Genomic DNA, 22,675 nt, shown 5'->3' on the forward strand with positions numbered 1-22,675 from the left:
AAATTTGATTTTTAATTAATGTAATATTAAAGATAATTTAGCATATTCAAGTGAAGATAAGCCTTGAGATTCCAAATTTTAAAATGTATAATTGGGTGATTGGGTTAAACTTGTGGTTTTAAATTGAAGTGTTTCTAAGTGCTGTGGTTTGAATGTTCCCTCAAAAACTCATGTTGGAACTTAATCCCCAATGGAACAGTATTAAGAGGTGAGGCTTTTAAGAGGTGATTGGGTCATGAGGGCAGAAAGATGGATTAATGGGTTAATAGATTAATGGGTTGTCACTGGAGTGGGTTAGTTATCACAGAGTGGGTCTGTTATAAAAGTCAGTTTGGCATGCTGTTTTCCTTTCCATGTGATGCCCTCTACCATGTTATGACACAGCAAGAAGGTCCTCACCAGAAGCCAACTGAATGCCAGCACCATACCCTTGGAATTCCCAGAATCCAGAATTGTAAGAAATAAATTAATTTTCTTTAAAAAAAACCCAGTCTCAGGTATTCTAGTATAGCAAAAAACAAAACAAAACAAAAAAAAACCGACTCAAGACACTAAGTTTTAAAATAATATTGTAACATTTAGAAGATCTTAAGACTTGCCACATTTGTGAATTAAATTTATTGTATTTATAAGAGCTGTGTTTATACTTGGGAAGGTCTTATTTATTTACTAGACTATTGAGGTACTTTTAAAAAAAGCAATGTATTGAACTTTTAAATACAATATGTACTGTTTAAGAGTGTTTAGATTTGTAACTGGCACCAAGCATTCACTAAAAACTTACTTAAAATTGATTAAACTTATGTGCTACATTTGTAAGTAGAATGATGAGATTTATAAGTTTGATTTAAGGAAGTCTCCAAATTGAAATGTAAATCTATTAGAAGGTAGGAAGAACACCTGAAATGGTAAATATATGGGTAAATATAAAATATTATATATTTTTCTTCTAATTTTTTTAAGTCATATGATTGATTAAAAAACTATAACAATACTGTAATCTGGGGTTTATTACATATGTAGATGTAATGCATATGATAACCAGCACAAAAAATGAGAGGTAAGTGAAAGTATATTGTTGCAAGGATTTTAGATTTCATGTGAAGTTTTCTAATACTGCCTCTAAATAGACTAAAATTAGATAACAATGCATATTATAGTTCTTAGAATAACCATTCAAAGCAATATAAAGAGGAATCACTAAAAAACAAATGAAATAATTAAAATGGAATTCTAAACAAGATTAGATTTACCACCTCCACCTACAAAAAAAAAGCAGGAAAGTATAAACAAAGAAACAATCAGATGGGGTAAATAGAAAACAAATAACAAATTGATAAATTTAGCCATATCCATAATTACATTAAATATAAATGGATTAAACACTCAAAAGGCTGAGATTGTCAGACTAGAGACCACACGAAAGACCCAACTATATGCTGTCTATAAGAAACACTTTATAAAGCGTTTTTAAATATAAAATTTCTTGAAAAATACAACATACCAAAATGGACACAAGGTGAAACAAAATCTTAATATTTATTTATATATTTGAGATAGAGCCTTGCTTTGTCATCCAGGCTGGAGGGCAGTGGCGTGATCTCAGCCCACTGCAACTTCTGCCTCCTGGGTTCAAGCGATGCTCCTGCCTCAGTCTCCTGAGTAGCTGGGATTATATATGCCTGTATATATATATATATATGTATATATATATGTATATATATATGTATATATATATGTATATATATATATATATATATATATATATATATATTTATATAGGCTGGTCTCAAACTCCTGACCTCAAGTGACCCACCTGCATTGGCCTCCCAAAGTTCTGAGATATGTATGGGGGAGGGGTCTAACCTCCTTCTCCTCCTTCTTTGACAGAGTTACAGCTTTTGCCGGGAAACCTGGAAAGCCCAGGTATCTGAAACTAAAGCTTCCTAAGTGAAGGAGAAATAAGATCCTTTCCAGATAAGCAAATATTGAGGGGGTTTGTTACCACCAGAGCTGCCTTACAAGAGATCTTGAAAGGATCAGTAAATACAGAAAGGAAAGACCACTACCAGCTAAAACAAAAACACACTTAAATACACAGAGCAGTGACACTATACAGCACCCACACAAACAAGCAAGCACAGTAATCAGCTAACAGCACAGTGACAGGATCAAATCCACACATATAAACACTAACTGATATGGTTTGGCTGTGTCTCCACCCAAATCTCATCTTGAATTGTAGCTCCCATAATCCCCACGTGTTATGGGAGGGAGCCGGTGGCAGGTAATTAAATCATGGGGGTGAGTTTTTCTTTTGCTGTTCTCATGATAGTGAACAATTCTCATGTTTTTATAAAGGGAAAATCCCTGCACATGCTCTATTGCCTGCCACCATGTAAGATGTGCCTTTGTTCCTCCTTCCCCTTCCACCATGATTGTGAGGCCTCCTCAAACATGTGAAACTGTGAGTCCATTAAACCTCTTTTTCTTTATGAATTACCCACTCTCAGGTATGCCTTTATTAGCAGTGTGAGAACAGACTAATACAGTAAATTGGTACCAGTAGACGGGGGTGCTGTTATAAGGATACCTGAAAATGTGGAAGTGACTTTGGAACTGGGTAACAGGCAGAGGCTGGGGCAGTTTGGAGGGCTCAGAAAAAGATAGGGAAATGTGGGAAAGTTTGGAACTTCCTAGAGACTTGTTGAATGGCCTTGACCAAAATGCTGAGAGTGATATGGACAATAAAGTCCAGACTTAGGTGGTTTCAGATGGAGGTGAGGAACTTGTTGGGAATGGAGCAAAGGTGACTCTTGTTATGCTTTAGCAGAGAGATTGGCAGCATTTTGCCCCTGCCCTAGAGATCTATGGAACTTTGAACCTGAGAGAGATGATTTAGAGTATCTGGAGGAAGAAATTTCTAAACGGCAGAGTGTTCATGAGGAAGCAGAGCATAAAAGTTTGAAAAATTTGCTGCCTGATGATACAGTAGAAAGAAAAACCTATTTTCTGGGGAGAAATTCAAGCCCACTGCAGAAATTTGCATAAGTAATGAGGAGCTAAATGTTAATCATCAAGACAATAGGGAAAATGTCTCCAGGACATGTCAGAGACCTTCATGGCAGTCCCTTTCATCACAGGCCCAGATGCCTAGGAGGAAAAAATGGTTTCATGGGCTGGGCCCAGGGACCCCCTGCTGTGTGCAGCCTGGGGGGACTTGGGATGTCCTGCATCCCAGCCACTCCAGCTGTGGTTAAAAGGGGCCCAGGTACAACTTGATCCATGACTTCAGACGGTGCAAGCCCGAAGTCTTGGCAGCTTCCATGTAGTGTTGAGCCTGTGGGTGCACAGAAGTCAACAATTGAGGTTTGGGAACCTCTGCCTGTATTTCAGAGGATGTATGGAATGTCCAGGCAGAAGTTTGCTGCAGGGACGGATCCCTCATGGAGAACCTCTGCTATGGCAGTGTGGAAGGGAAATGTGGGGTCAGAGCCTCCACACAGAGTCCCCACTGGGGCACTGCCTACAGGAGCTATGAGGCCACCATCCTGCAGACCCCAGAATGGTAGATCCACCAACAGCTTGCAGCATGTGCCTGGAAAAGCCACGGGCACTCAACACTAGCCCATGAAAGCAGCCAGGATGGGGGGCTGTACCCTGCAATACCACAGGAGTGGAACTGCCCAAGGCCTTGGGAACTCACCTCTTGCATCAGTGTGACTTGGATGTGAGACGTGGAGTCAAAGGAGATCATTTTGGAGCTTAAAGATTTGACTGCCCTGCTGGATTTTGGACTTGCATGGGACCTGTAGCCAATTTTGTTTTGTTTGGCCAATTTCTCCCATTTGGAATGGGTTTATTTACCCAATGCCTGTACCCCCGTTGTATCTAGGAATTAACTAACTTGCTTTTGATTTTGCAGGCTTGTAGGCAGAAGGGACTTGCCTTGTCTCAGATGAGACTTTGAACTTGGATTTTTGGGTTAATGCTGGAATGGGCTAAGACTTCGGGGGACTGTTGGGAAGGCATGATTGGTTTTGAAATGTGAGGACTTAAGATTTGGGAGGGGCCAAGGTTGGATTGCTATGGTTTAGCTCTGTGTCCCCACCCAAATCTTGTCTTCAGTTGTAGCTCCCATAATCCCCACGTGTCATGGGAGGGACTCTGTGGGAGGTAATTAAATCATGGGGGTAGGTTTTTCTTGTGCTGTTCTCTTGATAGTGAATAAGTCTCATGACACCTAATGATGTTATAAAGGGGAGTTCCCCTGCACATGCTCTTTCGTGCTGCCATGAAAGATGTGCCTTTGCTCCTCCTTCATCTTCCACCATGATTGTGAGTCCTCCCCAGCCACGTGGAATGGTGAGTTCATTAAACCTCTTTTTCTTTATAAATTATCCAGTCTCTGGTATGTCCTTATTAGTAGCGTGATAACAGACTCTTAGACTAATCTTGAATTTAACCAGGCTAAATGCCCCGCTTAAAAGGCACAGAGTGGCAAGCTGAATAAAAAAAGCAAGACCCAATGGTATGCTGTCTTCAGAGACCCATCTCATATGTAATGTTACCCATAGGCTCAAGAAAAAGGGATGGAGGAAAATGTACCAAGCAAATGGAAAACAGAAAAAAGCAAGGGTTACAATCCTAATTTCAGACAAGACAAAGTTTAAACCAACAAAGATAAAAAAAAAATACGAAGAAGGGCATTACATAATGGGAAAGTGTTAAATTCAACAAGAAGACCTAACTATCCTAAATAAATATGTACCAAACACAGGAGCACCCAGATTCATAAAGCAAGTTCTTAGAGACCTAGAAAGAGAGATAGACTTCAACACAATAATAGTGGGAGATTTAAACACTCCACTGACAGTATTAGATCATCCAGGCAGAAAATTAACCAAGATATTCAGGACCTGAACTCAACATTGAACCAAATAGATCTGATAGACCTCTACAGAACTCTTCACCCCAAAGCAGCAGAATATATATTATTCTCATCAGCATATGGCACATACTCTAAAATCAACTATATAATTGGACATACAACAACCCTCAGCAAATACAAAAGAAACAAAATCATACCAAACAGTCTCAGACCACAGTGCAATAAAATAGAAGTCAAGACTAAGAAAATCACTCAAAACCATGCAGTTACATGGACATTAAACAACGTGTTCCTGAATGACTTTTGGATAAATAATAAAATTAAGGCAGAAATCAAGAAGTTCTTTGACACTAACGAGAACAAAGATACAACATACCAGAATCTCTGGGAAACAGCTAAGGCAGTGTTAAGAAGGAAATTTATAGCACCACATGTCCACATCAAAAAGTTGGAAAGATCTCAAATTAACAACCTAACATCACAACTGAAAGAATTAGAGAAGGAAGAGCAAATCAATTCCCAAGGCAGTAGAAGATAAGAAATAACCAAAACCAGAGCTAAACCGAAGGAAATCAATACACCAATAACCATTCAAAAGATCAACAAATCCAGGAGTTTGTTTTTTGAAAAAGTTAGTAAGATAGGCTGCAAGCTATAAAGAAGAAAGAGAAAAGAGCCAAATATACTCAATTAAAAATGACAAAGAGAATGTTACCACTGACACCACAGAAATAAAAATAACCATCAGAAACTACTATGAACACCTCTGTGCAAACAAACTACAAAATCTAGACTGAATCAGGAAGAAATTGATTCCCTGATGAGGCCAATAATGAACTCCAAAACTAAATCCGTAATAAATAGCCTACCAACCAAAAAAAGCCCAGGACCAGATGGATATACAGCCAGATTCTATCAGATGTACAATGAAGAGTTGATACCATTCCTACTGAAATTATTCCAAAAATCTGAGGTGGAGGGACTCCTCCCCAACTCATTCTGTGAGGCTGGGATCATTCTAATACCAAAACCTGGCAGAGACACAACAAAAAAAGAGAATATCAAGGATATTCAGGCCAATATCCTTGATGAACATTGATGCAAATATCCTCAACAATATACTTGTAAACTAAATCCAGGAGCAAATCAAAAAGCTAATCCACCATGATCAAGTAGGCTTCATTTCCAGGATGCAAGATTGGTTCAACATACACAAATCAATAAATGTGATTCATCACATAAACAGAACTAAAGACCAAAACTGTATGACTATCTCAATAGATACAGAAAAGGCTTTTGATAAAATTCAACACCACTTCATGTTAAAAATGCTCAATAAACTAGGTGTTGAAGGAACATACCTCAAATAAGAGCTATCTATGAAAACCCACAGCTAGCATCATAATGGGTGGGCAAAACCTAGAAGCACTCCCCTTTAAAACCAGCACAAGACAAAGATGCCCTCTGTCACCACTCCTATTCAATATAGTATTGGAATTCCTAGCCAGAGCAATCAGGCAAGAAAAGAAATAAAGGGCATCCAAATAGGAAGACAGGAAGTCAATCTATCCCTGTTTGCAGATGACATGATTCCATAGCTAGGAAACCCTATAGTCTTGGTCCAAAAGCTCCTTGATCTGATAAACAATTTCAGTAAAGCTTCAGGATACAAAATCATTGTTCAAAAATCACTAGAATTTCTATACACCAACAACAGTCAAGCTGAGAGCCAAATCAGGAAGGCAATCCTATTCACAATGGCCTCAAAAAGAATAAAATACCTAGGAATACAGCCAACTAGGGAGGCAAAAGAGCTCTACAAGGAGAACTATAAAACACTGCTCAAAGAAATCAGAGAAGACAGAAACAAACGGAAAAACATCCCATGCTAATGGATAGCAAGAATAAACATCAAAATGGCCAGACTGCCTAAAACAGTCTGCAGATTCAGTGCTATTCCTATCAAAATACCAATGACATTCTTCACAGAACTTGAAAATATTTTAAAATTCATATGGAACCAACAAAGAGCCTGGATAGCCAAGGCAATCCTAAGGAAAAAGAACAAAGCTGAAGGCATCACACCACCCGACTTCAAACTATACTACAGGGCTACAGTAACCAAAACAGCATGGTACTGATAAAAAAACAAGCACATAGACCAATGGAACAGCATAGAGAGCACAGAAATAAGTTGCACACCTATTACTATCTGATCTTCGACAAAGCTGACAAAAACAAGCAATGGTGATAAGACTCCCTATTTAATTAACAGAGCTGGGATAACTGGCTAGCCATATGTGGAAGATTGAAGCTGGACCCCTTACCCCTTACACCATATACAAGAATCAACTCAAGATGGATTAAAGACCTAAATGTAAAACCCCAAACTATAAAAACCCTGGAAGACAACCTAGGCAGTATCATCCTAGACATAGGAATGCAGAAAAATTTCATGACAAAGACACCAAGAGCAGTTGCAACAAAACCAAAAATTGAAAAATGAGCTCTAATTTAACTAAAGAGCTTTTGACAGCAAAAAAAAAAAAAAAAAAAAAAAAAAAAAAAAAAAAAAAAAAAAAACTGTCAACAGAGTAAACAGCCTGTAGAATGGTAGAAAATATTTGCAAACTATGCATCTGACAAAGGTCTAATACCAAGCATGTATAACGAACTTAAACAAATTTACAAGTGAAAAGCAAACAACCTCATTAAAAATTGGGGGAAGGACATGAACAGACACTTTTCAAAGGAAGACATGCATGCAGCCAACATACATATGAAAAAAAGCTCAATGTCACCGTTTGTTAGAGAAATACAAGTCAAAACCACAATGAGATACCTTGTCACACTAGTCAGAGTGGTAATTACTATGTAAAATTACAGATGCTGGCAAGGTTGCAGAGAAAAGGGAACACATATACATTGTTGGTGGGAGTGTAAATTAGTTCAACCATTGCGGAAAGCAATGTGGTGATTCATCAAAGAGCTAAAAGCAGAACTACCGTTTGACCCAGCAGTCCCATTACTGGGTATATAACCAGAGGAATATAAATCATTCTACCATAAAGACACATACATACACGTGAATATTCATTGCAGCACTATTCACAAAAGCATGGAATCAATCTAAACGCCCATCAATGACAGATTGGATAGAGAAAATGTGGCACATACACACCGTGGAATATTATGCAGCCTGAAAAAGAATGAGATCATGTGTTTTGCGGGAACATGGATGGAGCTCGAGGCTGTTACCTTTAGCAAACTAATGCAGGAACAGAAATCCGAATACCACATGTTGTCACTTATAAGTGGGAGCTAAATGATGAGAACTCATGAACACGAAGAAGGGAACAACAGATACAGGTCTATTTGAGGGTAGAGGATGGGAGGAGGGAGAAGGGTAGAAAAGTTAACTATTGGGTTCTGGGCTTCATACCTGGGTGATGAAATAATTTGTACAACAAACCCCTGTGACATGAGTTCACCTGTGTGACAAACCTTCACGTGTACACCTGAACCTAAAATAAATGTCTTTTTTTTTAAAGAAACAAAAGTGTTTGTGCCTCAAAGGACACCATCAAGAAAGTGAAAAGAAAACCTACTGAAAGGGAGAAAATATTTCTCATATATAGACATATCATATCAAATATATAAAATACATGATAAGGGATTTTTATCTAGACTATGTAAAGAACTTTTACAAGGGCCAGGCACAGTGGCTCACACCTGTAATCCTATCATTTTGGGAGGCTGAGGCGGATGAATCACTTGAGGTCAGGAATTTGAGACCAGCCTGGCCAACATAGTGAAACCTCGTCTCTAATAAAAACACAAAAATTTGCCAGGCATGGTGGTGCACTCCTGTAATCCCAGCTACTCAGGAGGCAGAGGCTGGAGAATCTCTTGAACCCAGGAGGCAGAGGCTGGAGAATCGCTTGAACCCAGGTGGTGGAGATTGCAATATGCCGAGTTTGTGCCACTGCACTCCAGTCTGGGTCACAGAGCAAGACTCCATCTCAAAGAAAAAAAAAGAACTGTTTTAAGTCAACAATAAAGACAACCCAATCAAAAAATGGGCAAACAGTTTCAATAAACATTTCTCCAAAGACTACATAGAGATGGCCAATAGGCAAATAAAAAGATGCTTAACATCATTAGTTATTGGGGAATGCATATCAAAACTACGATGAGATACTTCTTTGCACCCAGTAAGATGTCTAAAATGAAAAACACAGACAATATCAAGTGTTGACAAAGATTGAAGAAATTGGAGCTCTCATACATTGTAAAATGGTGCAGCTGCTTTAGAAATGTTTGTCAGCTTCTCAAAATGTTAAACTTAGAGTCAGCATGTGACCTAGCAATTCTATACCTTGATATATGCCTAAGAAAATTGAGAATGTACATTTATCAAAAACTCACAGGCTGATGTTCATAACAGCATACTCATAATAGTAAAAAAATGGAAACCACTGAAACTTCAACTGGTGGTATTCTGTAATGGAATATTCAGCAATAAAAAGGAATGAAGTACTTATATATAGATCAGACTTGAAAAATTGTACAGTGTAAAAGAAACCAGTCACAAAAGGCTTAATCTTCTATAATTCCACTTAAGTGAAGTGCCCAGAATAGGCAAATCTATAGGTTAGTGGTTGTCAATGCTTGGGTAGAGGGGAGAATTTAGGAGTGACTAGTAATGGTACAAGGTTTTTTTTTGGTGATGATAGTTTACTGAAATTAGATAATGTTGATGGTTGCACAATGCTGAATATACTAAAAACCATTGAATTATATTTTAAAAGGATGAATTTTATGGTAAGGGAATTATATCAACAAGTTTGTTACTTAAAATACTTTAAAAGGATGAAATTTATAGTAAGGGAATTATATCTCAATATATCTGTTACTTAAAAAAGAAGAAAAGTAAAGTAATGATTAATACACCCTCACTTATAATTCTAACATGCCGTGGTGGAGGTCTTATTACAAATTTATTCCTTTGTATGCTTTCTATGAAAAATTACATTTTTTGCCATGACTGTCCTACAAAGGAGATAGAAAAATTAATATAATTCACCATATTAACAGAAAAGTGTTTAAGAAACTATATGATTATCTCTATAGAAAAAGCATTTGACAACACCTAATACCCATTCTTGAGAACAACTCTCAGCAAACTGGGAGTATACAGGAACTTCAGTAACGAAATAAAGTGCATTTATGAAAAAAGCCCAACAGTGAACATTACACTTAACAGTAAGAGTTTGAATGCTTTCCCTCCATTATTTATTTTCTATTGTGACCATAGCAAATTGCCACAGATTTGGTGTATTTTTTTGTTTTTATGTATTTATTTTTATTATATTTTAAGTTCTAGGGTACATGTGCACAATGTGCAGTTTCATTACATATGTATACCTGTGCCATGTTGGTGTGTTGCACCCATTAACTCGTCATTTACATTAGGTATATCTCCTAATGCTATCCCTCCCCTTCCTCCCACCCCACGACAGGCCCTGGTGTGCAGTGTTCCCCCCCCCGTGTCCAAGTGTTCTCATTGTTCACTTCCCAACTATGAGTGAGAACATGCAGTGTTTGGTTTTCTGTCCTTGGTCCTTGCAATAGTTTGCTCAGAATGATGGTGTCCAGCTTCAACTGTGTCCCTACAAAGGACATGACCTCATCCCTTTTTTATGGCTGCATAGTATTCCATGGTGTATATGTGCCACATTTTCTTAATCCAGTCTATCGTTGTTGGACATTTGGGTTGGTTCCAAGTCTTTGCTATTGTGAATAGTGCCTCAATAAACATACATGTGCATGTGTCTTTATAGCAGCATGATTTATAGTCCTTTGGGTATATACCCAGTAATGGGATGGTTGGGTCAAATGATATTTCTAGTTCTAGATCCCTGAGGAATCGCCACACTGACTTCCACAGTGGTTGAACTAGTTTACAGTCTCACCAACAGTGTAAAAGTGTTCCTATTTCTCCACATCCTCTCCAGCACCTGTTGGTTTCTGACTTTGTAATGATCGCCATTCTAACTGGTGTGAGATGGTATCTCATTGTGGTTTTGATTTGCATTTCTCTGATGGCCAGTGATGATGAGCATTTTTTCATGTGTTTTTTGGCTGCATAAATGTCTTCTTTTGAGAAGTGTCTGTTCATGTTCTTTGCTTAATTTTTGATGGGGTTGTTTGTTTTTTTCTTGTAAGTTTGTTTGAGTTCATTGTAGATTCTGGATATTAGCTCTTTGTCAGATGAGTAGGTTGCGAAAATTTTCTCTCATTTTGTAGGTTGCCTGTTCACTCTGACGGTAGTTTCTTTTGCTGTGCAGAAGCTCTTTAGTTTAATTAGATCCCATTTGTCAATTTTGGCTTTTGTTGTTATTGTTTTTGGTGTTTTAGACATGAAGTCCTTGCCCATGCCTATGTCCTGAATGGTAATGCCTAGGTTTTCTTCTAGGGTTTTTATGGCTTTAGGTCTTACATTTAAGTCTTTAATCCATCTTGAATTAATTTTTGTATAAGGTGTAAGGAAGGGATCCAGTTTCAGCTTTCTACATATGGCTAGCCAGTTTTCCCAGCACCATTTATTAAATAGGGAATCCTTTCCCCATTGCTTGCTTTTGTCAGGTTTGTCAAAGATCAGATAGTTGTAGATATGTGGCATTATTTCTGAGGGCTCTGTTCTGTTCCATTGATCTATATCTCTGTTTTGGTACCAGTGTCATGCTGTTTTGGTTACTGTAGCCTTGTAGTATAGTTTGAAGTCAGGTTGCATGATGCCTTCTGCTTTGTTCTTTTGGCTTAGGATTGACTTGGCGATGTGGGCTCTTTTTTGGTTCCATATGAACTTTAAAGTAGTTTTTTCCAATTCTGTGAAGAAAGTCATTGGTAGCTTGATGGGGATGGCATTGAATCTATAAATTACCTTGGGCAGTATGGCCATTTTCACGATATTGATTCTTCCAAACCATGAGCATGGAATGTTCTTCCATTTGTTTGTATCTTCTTTTATTTCATTAAGCAGTGGTTTGTAGTTCTCCTTGAAGAGGTCCTTCATGTCCTTTGTAAGTTGGATTCCTAGGTATTTTATTCTCTTTGAAGCAACTGTGAATGGGAGTTCACTCATGATTTGGCTCTCTGTTTGTCTGTTACTGGTGTGTAAGAATGCTTGTGATTTTTGGACATTGATTTTGTATCCTGAGACTTTGCTGAAGTTGCTTATCAGCTTAAGGACATTTTGGGCTGAGACAGTGGGGTTTTCTAGATATACAATAATGTCATTTGCAAACAGGGACAATTTGACTTCCTCTTTTCCTAATTGAATACCCTTTATTTCCTTCTCCTGCCTAATTGCCCTGGCCAGAACTTCCAACACTATATTGAATAGGAGTAGTGAGAGAGGGCATCCCTGTCTTGTGCCAGTTTTCAAAGGGAATGCTTCCAGTTTTTGCCCATTCAATATGATATTGGCTGTGGGTTTGTCATAGATAGCTCTTATTATTTTGAGATACGTCCCATCAATACCTAATTTATTGGGAGTTTTTAGCATGAAGGGTTGTTGAATTTTGTCAAAGGCCTTTTCTGCATCTATTGAGATAATCATGTGGTTTTTGTCTTTGGTTCTGTTTATGTGCTGGATTACATTTATTGATTTGCGTATGTTGAACCAGCCTTGCATCCCAGGGATGAAGCCCACTTGATCATGGTGGATAAGCTTTTTGATGTGCTGCTGGATTCGGTTTGCCAGTATTTTATTGAGGATTTTTGCATCAATGTTCATCAAGGATATTGGTCTAAAATTCTTTTTTTGTTGTGTCTCTGCCAGGCTTTGGTATCAGGATGATGCTGGCCTCATAAAATGAGTTAGGGAGGATTCCCTCTTTTTCTATTGATTGGAATAGTTTCAGAAGGAATGGTACCAGCTCCTCTTTGTACCTCTGGTAGAATTCAGCTGTGAATCCAGCTGGTCCTGGACTCTTTTTGGTTGGTAAGCTATTGATTATTGCCACAATTTCAGAGCCTGTTATTGGTCTATTCAGAGATTCAACTTCTTCCTGGTTTAGTCTTGGGAGGGTGTATGTGTCGCGGAATTTATCCATTTCTTGTAGATTTTCTAGTTTATTTGCATAGAGGTGTTTGTAGTATTCTCTGATGGTAGTTTGTATTTCTGTGGGATCGGTGGTGATATCCCCTTTGTTGTTTTTTATTGCGTCTATTTGATTCTTCTCTCTTTTCTTCTTTATTGGTCTTGCTAGCGGTCTATTTTGTTGATCTTTTCAAAAAACCAGCTCCTAGATTCATTAATTTTTTGAAGGGTTTTTTGTGTCTCTATTTCCTTCAGTTCTGCTCTGATTTTAGTTATTTCTTGCCTTCTGCTAGCTTTTGAATGTGTTTGCTCTTGCTTTTCTAGTTCTTTTAATTGTGATGTTAGGGTGTCAATTTTGGATCTTTCCTGCTTTCTCTCGTTGGCATTTAGTGCCATAAATTTCCCTCTACACACTGGTTTGAATGCGTCCCAGAGATTCTGGTATGTTCTGTCTTTGTTCTCATCGGATTCAAAGAACATCTTTATTTCTGCCTTCATTTCATTATGTACCCAGTAGTCATTCATGAGCAGGTTGTTCAGTTTCCATGTAGTTGAGCAGTTTTGAGTGAGTTTCTTAATCCTGAGTTCTAGTTTGATTGCACTGTGGTCTGAGAGACAGTTTGTTATAATTTCTGTTCTTTTACATTTGCTGAGGAGAGCTTTACTTCCAACTATGTGGTCAATTTTGGAATAGGTGTGGTGTGGTGTTGAAAAAAATGTATATTCTGTTGATTTGGGGTGGAGAGTTCTGTAGATATCTATTAGGTCCGCTTGGTGTAGAGCTGAGTTCAATTCCTGGGTATCCTTGTTAATTTTCTGTCTCATTGATCTGTCTAATGTTGGCAGTGGGGTGTTAAAGTCTCCCATTATTATTGTGTGGGAGTCTAAGTCTCTTTGTAAGTCACTCAGGACTTGCTTTATGAATCTGGGTGCTCCTGCATTGGGTGCATATATATTTAGGATAGTTAGCTCTTCTTGTTGAATTGATCCCTTTACCATTATGTAATGGCCTTCTTTGTCTCTTTTGATCCTTGTTGGTTTAAAGTCTATTTTATCAGAGACTCGGATTGCAACCCCTGCCTTTTTTTGTTTTCCATTTGCTTGGTAGATCTTCCTCCATCCTTTTATTTTGCGTCTACGTGTGTCTCTGCACGTGAGATGGGTTTCCTGAATACAGCACACTGATGGGTCTTGACTCTTTATCCAATTTGCCAGTCTGTGTCTTTTAATTGGAGCATTTAGTCCATTTACATTTAAAGTTAATATTATTATGTGTGAATTTGATCCTGTCATTATGATGTTAGCTGGTTATTTTGCTTATTAATTGATGCATTTTCTTCCTAGCATCAATGATCTTTACAATTTGGCATGATTTTGCAGTGGCTGGTACCAGTTGTTCCTTTCCATGTTTAGTGCTTCCTTCAGGAGCTCTTTTAGGGCAGGCCTGGTGGTGACAAAATCTCTCAGGATTTGCTTGTCTGTAAAGGATTTTATTTCACCTCCACTTATGAAGCTTAGTTTGGCTGGATATGAAATTCTGGGTTGAAAAGTCTTTACTTTACGAATGTTGAATATCGGCCCCCACTCTCTTCTGGCTTATAGAATTTCTGCCAAGAGATCAGCTGTTAGTCTGATGGGCTTCCCTTTGTGGGTAACCCGACCTTTCTCTCTGGCTGCCCTTAACATTTTTTCCATTTCAACTTTGGTGAATCTGACAATTATGTGTCTTGGAGTTGCTCCTCTCGAGGAGTATCTTTGTGGCATTCTCTGTATTTCCTGAATGTGAATGTTGGCCTGCATTGCTAGATTGGGGAAGTTCTTCTGGATAATATCCTGCAGAGTGTTTTCCAGCTTGGTTCCATTCTCCCCATCATTTTCAGGTACACCAATCAGACGTAGATTTGGTCTTTTCACATAGTCCCATATTTCTTGTAGGCTTTGTTCGTTTCTTTTTATTCTGTTTTCTGTAAACTTGCATTCTCGCTTCATTTCATTCATTTCATCTTCCATCACTGATACCCTTTCTTCCAGTCAATCGCATCAGCTCCTGAGGCTTCTGCATTCTTCATGTAGTTCTCCAGCCTTGGAGAACTATCAGCTCCTTTAAGCACTTCTGTGTATTGGTTATTCTAGTTATACATTCGTCTAAATTTTTTTCAAAGTTTTTAACTTCTTTGCCTTTGGTTTGAATTTCCTCCTGTAGCTTGGAGTAGTTTGATCATCTGAAGCCTTCTTCTCTCAACTCGTGAAAGTCATTCTCCATCCAGCTTTGTTCCATTGCTGGTAAGGAATTGCATTCCTTTGGAGGAGGAGAGGCGCTCTGCTTTTTAGAATTTCCAGTTTTTCTACTCTGTTTTTTCCCCATCTTTGTGGTTTTATCTACTTTGGTCTTTGATGATGGTGATGTACAGATGGGTTTTTGGTGTGGATGTCCTTTCTGTTTGTTAGTTTTGCTTCTAACAGACGGGACCCTCAGCTGCAGGTCTGTTGGAGTTTGCTAGAGGTCCACTCCAGACCCTGTTTGCCTGGGTTTCAGCAGCGGAGGCTGCAGAACAGTGGATGTTTGTGAACCGCGAATGCTGCTGCCTGATCATTCCTCTGGAAGTTTTGTCTCAGAGGAGTACCCGGCCGTGTGAGGTGTCAGCCTGCCCCTACTTGGGGGCACCTCCCAGTTAGGCTGCTTGGGGATCAGGGGTCAGGGACCTACTTAAGGAGGCAGTCTGCCCATTCTCAGATCTCCAGCTGCGTGCTGGGAGAACCACTACTCTCTTCAAAGCTGTCAGACAGGGACATTTAAGTCTGCAGAGGTTACTGCTGTCTTTTTGTTTGTCTGTGCCCTGCTCCCAGAGGTGGAGCCTACAGAGGCAGGCAGGCCTCTTTGAGCTGTGGTGGGCTCCACCCAGTTCGAGCTTCCCAGCTGCTTTGTTTACCTAGGCAAGCCTGGGCAATGGCGGCTGCCCTTCCCCCAGCCTCACTGCCACCTTGCAGTTTGATCTCAAACTGCTGTGCTAGCAATCAGCGAGACTCTGTGGGCCTAGGACCCTCCGAGCCAGGTGTGGGATATAATCTCCTGGTGTGCCGTTTTTTAAACCCATCAGAAAAGCGCAGTATTAGGGTGGGAGTGACCCGATTTTCCAGGTGCCGTCTGTCACTCCTTTCTTTGACTAGGAAAGGGAACTCCCTGACCCCTTGCACTTCCCGAGTGAGGCAATGCCTCGCCCTGCTTTGGCTCGTGCATGGTGCCCTGCACCCACTGTCCTGCACCCACTGTCTAGCACTCCCTAGTGAGATGAACCCGGTACCTCAGATGGAAATGCAGAAATCACCCATCTTCTGCGTCGCTCACGCTGGGAGCTGTAGACCACAGCTGTTCCTATTCGGCCATCTTGGCTCCCTCCCCCCTGTTTCCTGACTTTTTAATGATCGCCATTCTAACTGGTGTGAGATGGTTTCTCACTATGGTTTTGATTTGCATTTCTCTGATGGCCAGTGATGATGAGCATTTTTTCTTGTGTCTTTTGGTTGCATAAATGTCTGCTTTTGAGAAGTGTCTGTTCATATCCTTTGCTCATTTTTTGATGGGGTTGTTTGATTTTTTCTTGTAAATTTGTTTAAGTTCTTTGTAGATTCTGGATATTAGCCCTTTGTCAGATGAGTAGATTGCAAAAATTTTCTCCCATTCTTTAGGCTGCCTGTTCACTCTGATGGTAGTTTCTTTTGCTGTGCAGAAGCTCTTTAGTTTAATTAGATCCCATTTGTCAATTTTGGTTTTTGTTGCCATTGCTTTTGGTGTTTTAAACATGAAGTCTTTGCCTATGCCTATGTCCTAAATGGTATTGCCTAGATTTTCTTCTAGGGTTTTTACGGTTTTAGGTCTAACATTTAAGTCTTTAATCTATCTTGAATTAATTTTTCTATAAGGTGTAAGGAAGGGATCCAGCTTCAGCTTTCTACATATGGCTAGCCAGTTTTCCCAGCACCATTTATTAAATAGGGAATCCTTTCCCCATTTCTTACTTTTGTCAGGTTTGTCAAAGATTGGATGGTTGTAGATGTGTGGTATTATTTCTGAGGGCTCTGTTCTGTTCCGTTGATCTATATCTCGGCTTTGGTACCAGTACCATGCTGTTTTGGTTACTGTAGCCTTGTAGTATAGTTTGAAGTCAGGTAGCATGATGCCTCCTGCTTTGTTCTTCTTGCCTGGGATTGACTTGGCAATGCGGGCTCTTTTTTGGTTCCATATGAACTTTAAAGTAGTTTTTTCCAATTCTGTGAAGAAAGTCATTGGTAGCTTGATGGGGATGGCATTGAATCTATAAATTACCTTGGGCAGTATGGCCATTTTCACGGTATTGATTCTTCCTATCCATGAGCATGGAATGTTCTTCCATTTGTTTGTGTCCTCTTTTATTTTGTTGAGCAGTGGTTTGTAGTTCTCCTTGAAGAGGTCCTTTACATACCTTGTAAGTTGGATTCCTAGGTATTTTGTTCTCTTTGAAGCAATTGTGAATGTGAGTTCACTCATGATTTGGCTGTTTGTCTGTTATTGGTGTATAGGAATGCTTGTGATTTTTGCACATTGATTTTGTATCCTGAGACTTTGCTGAAGTTGCTTATCAGCTTAAGGAGATTTTGGGCTGAGATGATGGGGTTTTCTAAATTTAAAATCATGTTATCTGTGAACAGAGACAATTTGACTTCCTCTCTTCCTATTTGAATACGCTTGTTTCTTTCTCTTGCCTGATTGCCCTGGCCAGAACGTCCAATACTATGTTAAATAGTAGTGGTGGAAGAAGGCATCCTTGTCTTGTGCCAGTTTTCAAAGGGGATGCTTCCAGTTTTTGCCCATTCAGTATGATATTGGCTGTGGGTTTATCATAAATAGCTCTTATCATTTTGAGATATGTTCCATTGATAGCTAGTTTATTGAGAGATTTTAGCATGAAGCAGTGTTGAATTTTGTCGAGGGCCTTTTCTGCATCTATTGTGACAATCATGTCGTTTTTGTCATTGGTTCTGTTTATATGATGGATTATGCTTATTGATTTGCATATGTTGAAACAGCCTTGCATCCCAGGGATGAAGCCCACTTGATCATGGTGGATAAGCTTTTTGATGTGCTGCTGAATTCAGTTTGCCAGTATTTTATTGAGGATTTTTGCATCAATGTTCATCAGGGATATTGGTCTAAACTTCTCTTTTTTTGTTGTGTCTCTGCCAGGCTTTGGTATCAGGATGATGCTGGCCTCATAAAATGAGTTAGGGAGGATTCCCTCTTTTTCTATTGATTGGAATAGTTTCAGAAGGAATGGTACCAGCTCCTCTTTGTACCTCTGGTAGAATTCGGCTGTGAATCTGTCTGGTCCTGGACTTTTTTTGGTTGGTAAGCTATTAATTATTACCTCAATTTCAGAGCCTGTTATTGGTCTATTCAAGGATTCAACTTCTTCCTGGTTTAGTCTTGGGAGGGTGTATATGTCCAGGAATTTATCCATTTCTTCTAGATTTTCTAGTTTATTTTCAAAGATGTATTTATAGTATTCTCTGATGATAGTTTGAATCTCTGTGGGATCGGTGGTGATATCTTCTTTATCATTTTTTATTGCGTCTATTTGATTCTTCTCTCTTTTCTTCTTTATTAGTCTTGCTAGCGACCTATCAATTTTGTTGATCTTTTCAAAAAACCAGCTCCTGGATTCATTGATCTTTTGAAGGGTTTTTTTGTGTCTCTTATCTCCTTCAGTTCTGCTCTGATCTTAGTTATTTCTTGCCTTCGGCTCGCTTTTGAATGTGTTTGCTCTTGCTTTTCTACTTCTTTTAATTGTGTTGTTAGGGTGTCAGTTTTAGATCTTTCCTGCTTTCTCTTGTGGGCATTTAGTGCTATAAATTTCCCTCTGCACACTGCTTTAAATGTGTCCCAGAGATTCTGGTATGTTGTGTCTTTGTTCTCATTGATTTCAAAGAACATCTTTATTTCTGCCTTCATTTCATTATGTACCCAGTAGTCATTCATGAGCAGGTTGTTCAGTTTCCATGTAGTTGAGTGGTTTTGAGTGAGTTTCTTAATCCTGAGTTCTAGTTTGATTACACTGTGGTCTGAGAGACAGTTTTTTATAATTTCTGTTCTTTTACATTTGCTGAGGAGTGCTTTACTTCCAACTCTGTGGTCAATTTTGGAATAAGTGCAATGTGGTGGTGAGAAGGATGTATATTCTGTTGATTTGGGGTGGATAGTTCTGTAGATGTCTATTAAGTCTGCTTGGTGCAGAGCTGAGTTCAATTCCTGGATATCCTTGTTAACTTTCTGTCTCGTGGATCTGTCTAATGCTGACAGTGGGGTGTTAAAGTCTCCCATTATTACTGTGTGGGAGTCTAAGTCTCTTTGTAGGTCTCTAAGGACTTGCTTTATGAATCTGGGTGCTCCTCTATTGGTTGCATATATATTTAGGATAGTTAGCTCTTCTTGCTGCATTGATCCCTTTAACATTATGTAATGGCCTTCTTTGTCTCTTCTGATCTTTGTTGATTTATAATCTCTTTTATCAGAGATTAGGATTGCAACCCCTGCTTTTTTTTGTTTTCCATTTGCTTGGTAGATCTTCCTCCATCCCTTTATTTTGAGCCTATGTGTGTCTCTGCATGCGAGATGGGTCTCCTGAATACAGCACACTGATGTGTCTTGACTCTTTATCCAATTTGCCATTCTGTGTCTTTTAATTGGAGCATTTATCCCATTTACATTTAAAGTTAATATTATTATGTGTGAATTTGATCCTGTCATTATGATGTTAGCTGGTTATTTTGCTCCTTAGTTGATGCATTTTCTTCCTAGCATTGATGGTCTTTACAGTTTGGCATGTTTTTGCAGTGGCTGGTACCGGTTGTTCCTTTCCATATTTAGTGCTTCCTTCAGGAGCTCTTTTCAGGCAGGCCTGGTGGTGACAAAATCTCTCAGCATTCACTTGTCTGTAAAGGATTTTATTTCTCCTTCACTTATGAAGCTTAGTTTGGCTGGATATGAAATTCTGGGTTGAAAAGTCTTTTCTTTAAGAATGTTGAATATTGATCCCCACTCTTTTCTGGCTTGTAGAGTTTCTGCTGAGAGATCAGCTGTTAGTCTGATGGGCTTCCCTTTGTGGGTAAGCCGACATTTCTCTCTGGGTGCCCTTAATATTTTTTCCTTCATTTCAACTTTGGTGACTCTTACAATTATGTGTCTTGGAGTTGCTCTTCTCAAGGAGTATCTTTGTGGCATTCTCTGTATTTCCTGAATCTGAATGTTGGCCTGCCTTGCTAGGTTGGGGAAGTTCTCCTGGATGATATCCTGCAGAGTGTTTTCCAACTTGATTCCATTCTCCCTGTCACTTTCAGGTACACCAATCAGATGTAGATTTGGTCTTTTCACATAGTCCCATATTTCTTGGAGGCTTTGTTCATTTCTTTTTACTCTTTTTTTTTCTAAAGTTCTCTTCTCTCTTCATTTCATTCATTTGATCTTCAATCACTGATACCCTTTCTTCCAGTTGGTCGAATCGGCTACTGAAGCTTGTGCATGCATCATGTAGTTCTCGTGCCATGGTTTTCAGGTCCATCAGGTCGTTTAAGGTCTTCTCTATGCTGTTTGTTCTATTTAGCCACTTGTCCAATCTTTTTTCAAGGTTTTTAGCTTCTTTGTGATGGGTTTGAACATCCTCCTTTAGCTCAGAGAAGTCTGTTATTACCGATCTTCTGAAGCCTCCTTCTCTCAACTTGTCAAAGTCATTCTCCATCCAGCTTTGTTCTGTTGCTGGTGAGGAGCTGTGTTCCTTTGGAGGAGAAGAGGCACTCTGAGTTTTAGAATTTTCAGCTTTTCTGCTGTGGTTTCTCCCCATCTTTGTGGTTTTATCTACCTTTGGTCTTTGATGATGGTGACGTACAGATGGGGTTTTTGTCATGATGTCCTTTCTGTTTGTTAGCTTTCCTTCTAACAGTCAGACTCTCAGCTGCATGTCTATTGCAGTTTGCTGGAGGTCCACTCCAGACCCTGTTTGCCTAGGTATTACCATCGGAGGCTACAGAGCCGCAAATATTGCAGAACGGCAAATGTTGCTGCCTGATCCTTTCTCTGGAAGCTTCGTTTCAGAGGGGCACCTGGCCGTATGAGGTGTCAGTCGGTCACTACTGGGAGGTGCCTCCCAGTTAGGCTACTTGGGGGTCAGGGACCCACTTGAGGAGGCAGTCTGTTCTTTCTCAGATCTCAAAGTTTGTGTTGGGAGAACCGCTACTCTCTTCAAAGCTGTCAGACAGGGACGTTTAAGTCTGCAGAAGTTTCTGCTGCCTTTTTTTCAGCTATGCCCTGCCCTGAGAGGTTGAGTCTACAGAGGCAGGCAGGCCTCCTTCAGCTGTGGTAGGCTCCACCCAGTTCGAATTTCCCAGCTGCTTGGTTTACCTACTCAAGCCTCTGCAATTGCAGGTGCCCCTCCCACAGCCTTGCTGTCACCTTGCAGTTCGGTCTCAGACTGCTATGCTTGCAGTGAGCAAGGCTCTATGTGCGTGGGACCCTCTGAGCCAGGCGTGGGATATAATCTCCTGGTGTGCCATTTGCTAAGACCATTGGAAAAGCACAGTATTAGTGTGGGAGTGACCTGATTTTCCAGGTGCCATGTGTCACGGCTTCCCTTGGCTAGGAAAGGGAATTCCCCGACCCCTTGCACTTCCCGGGTGAGGTGATGCCTCACCCTGCTTCGGCTCACGATCCGTGGGCTGCACCCACTGTCCTGCACCCACTGTCTGACAAGCCCCAGTGAGAATAACCCGCTACCTCAGTTGGAAGTGCAGAAATCACCCTTCTTCTGTGTTGCTCATGCTGGGAGCTGTCGACTGGAGCTGTTCCTATTCGGCCATCTTGGAACTTCCCCTTCAGATGTGGTCTCTTAAAACAATATCCTTTTTTTTTTTTTTTTTTTTTTTTTTGAGACAGAGTCTAGCTCTGTCATCCAGGCTGGAGTCCAGTGGTATAATCTTGGCTCACTGCAACCTCTGCCTCCCAGGTTCAAGTGATTCTCCCGCCTCAGCCTCCCGAGTAGCTGGGATTAACAGGTGTCCACCACCACACCCAGCTAATTTTTATATTTTTAGTAGAGATGGGGTTTCACTGTGTTGGCTAGGCTGGTTTCGAACTCCTCACCTCGTGATCCTCCTGCCTTGGCCTCTCAAAGTGCTGGGATTATAAGTGTGAGCAACTGCACCCTGCCTAAAACAATATCCATTTTTTAAATCTTACAGTTCTCTATGTCAGAAGCCTGTGTACAGCATCACTCAGTTTGTGCTCTCCTCAGGATTTTAGCAGGAGCATCTCAAAATATTGATAGGGCTGGTTTTGTGTGTGTGTGTGTGTGTGTGTGTGTGTGCATGCTTTCCTGGCGGCTTTACAAATGAATCTACTTCTAAGCTCAGTCAGGTTGTTGGCAGATTCCAGTTCCACACATTTGAGGTAATGGGGTCCCTGTTTCCTTGCTTACTGTCAGCTGAAGATTGTTCTCAGCTTATAGAAACCACTCATATTCCTATGGCCCCTTTCTCAATCTTCAAAGTCAGCAATGGCAGCTTACATCCTCCTTATACTTTGAATCTTTCTGACCTCCCTTTCTGTGTCATCTTTTCTCTGCTACTTCCTGTTTTTCAGCATGTATCTGATT

The sequence above is a fragment of the Nomascus leucogenys genome, chromosome 11, assembly GCF_006542625.1.
Source record: "Nomascus leucogenys isolate Asia chromosome 11, Asia_NLE_v1, whole genome shotgun sequence".
Taxonomy (NCBI): Eukaryota; Metazoa; Chordata; class Mammalia; order Primates; family Hylobatidae; genus Nomascus; species Nomascus leucogenys.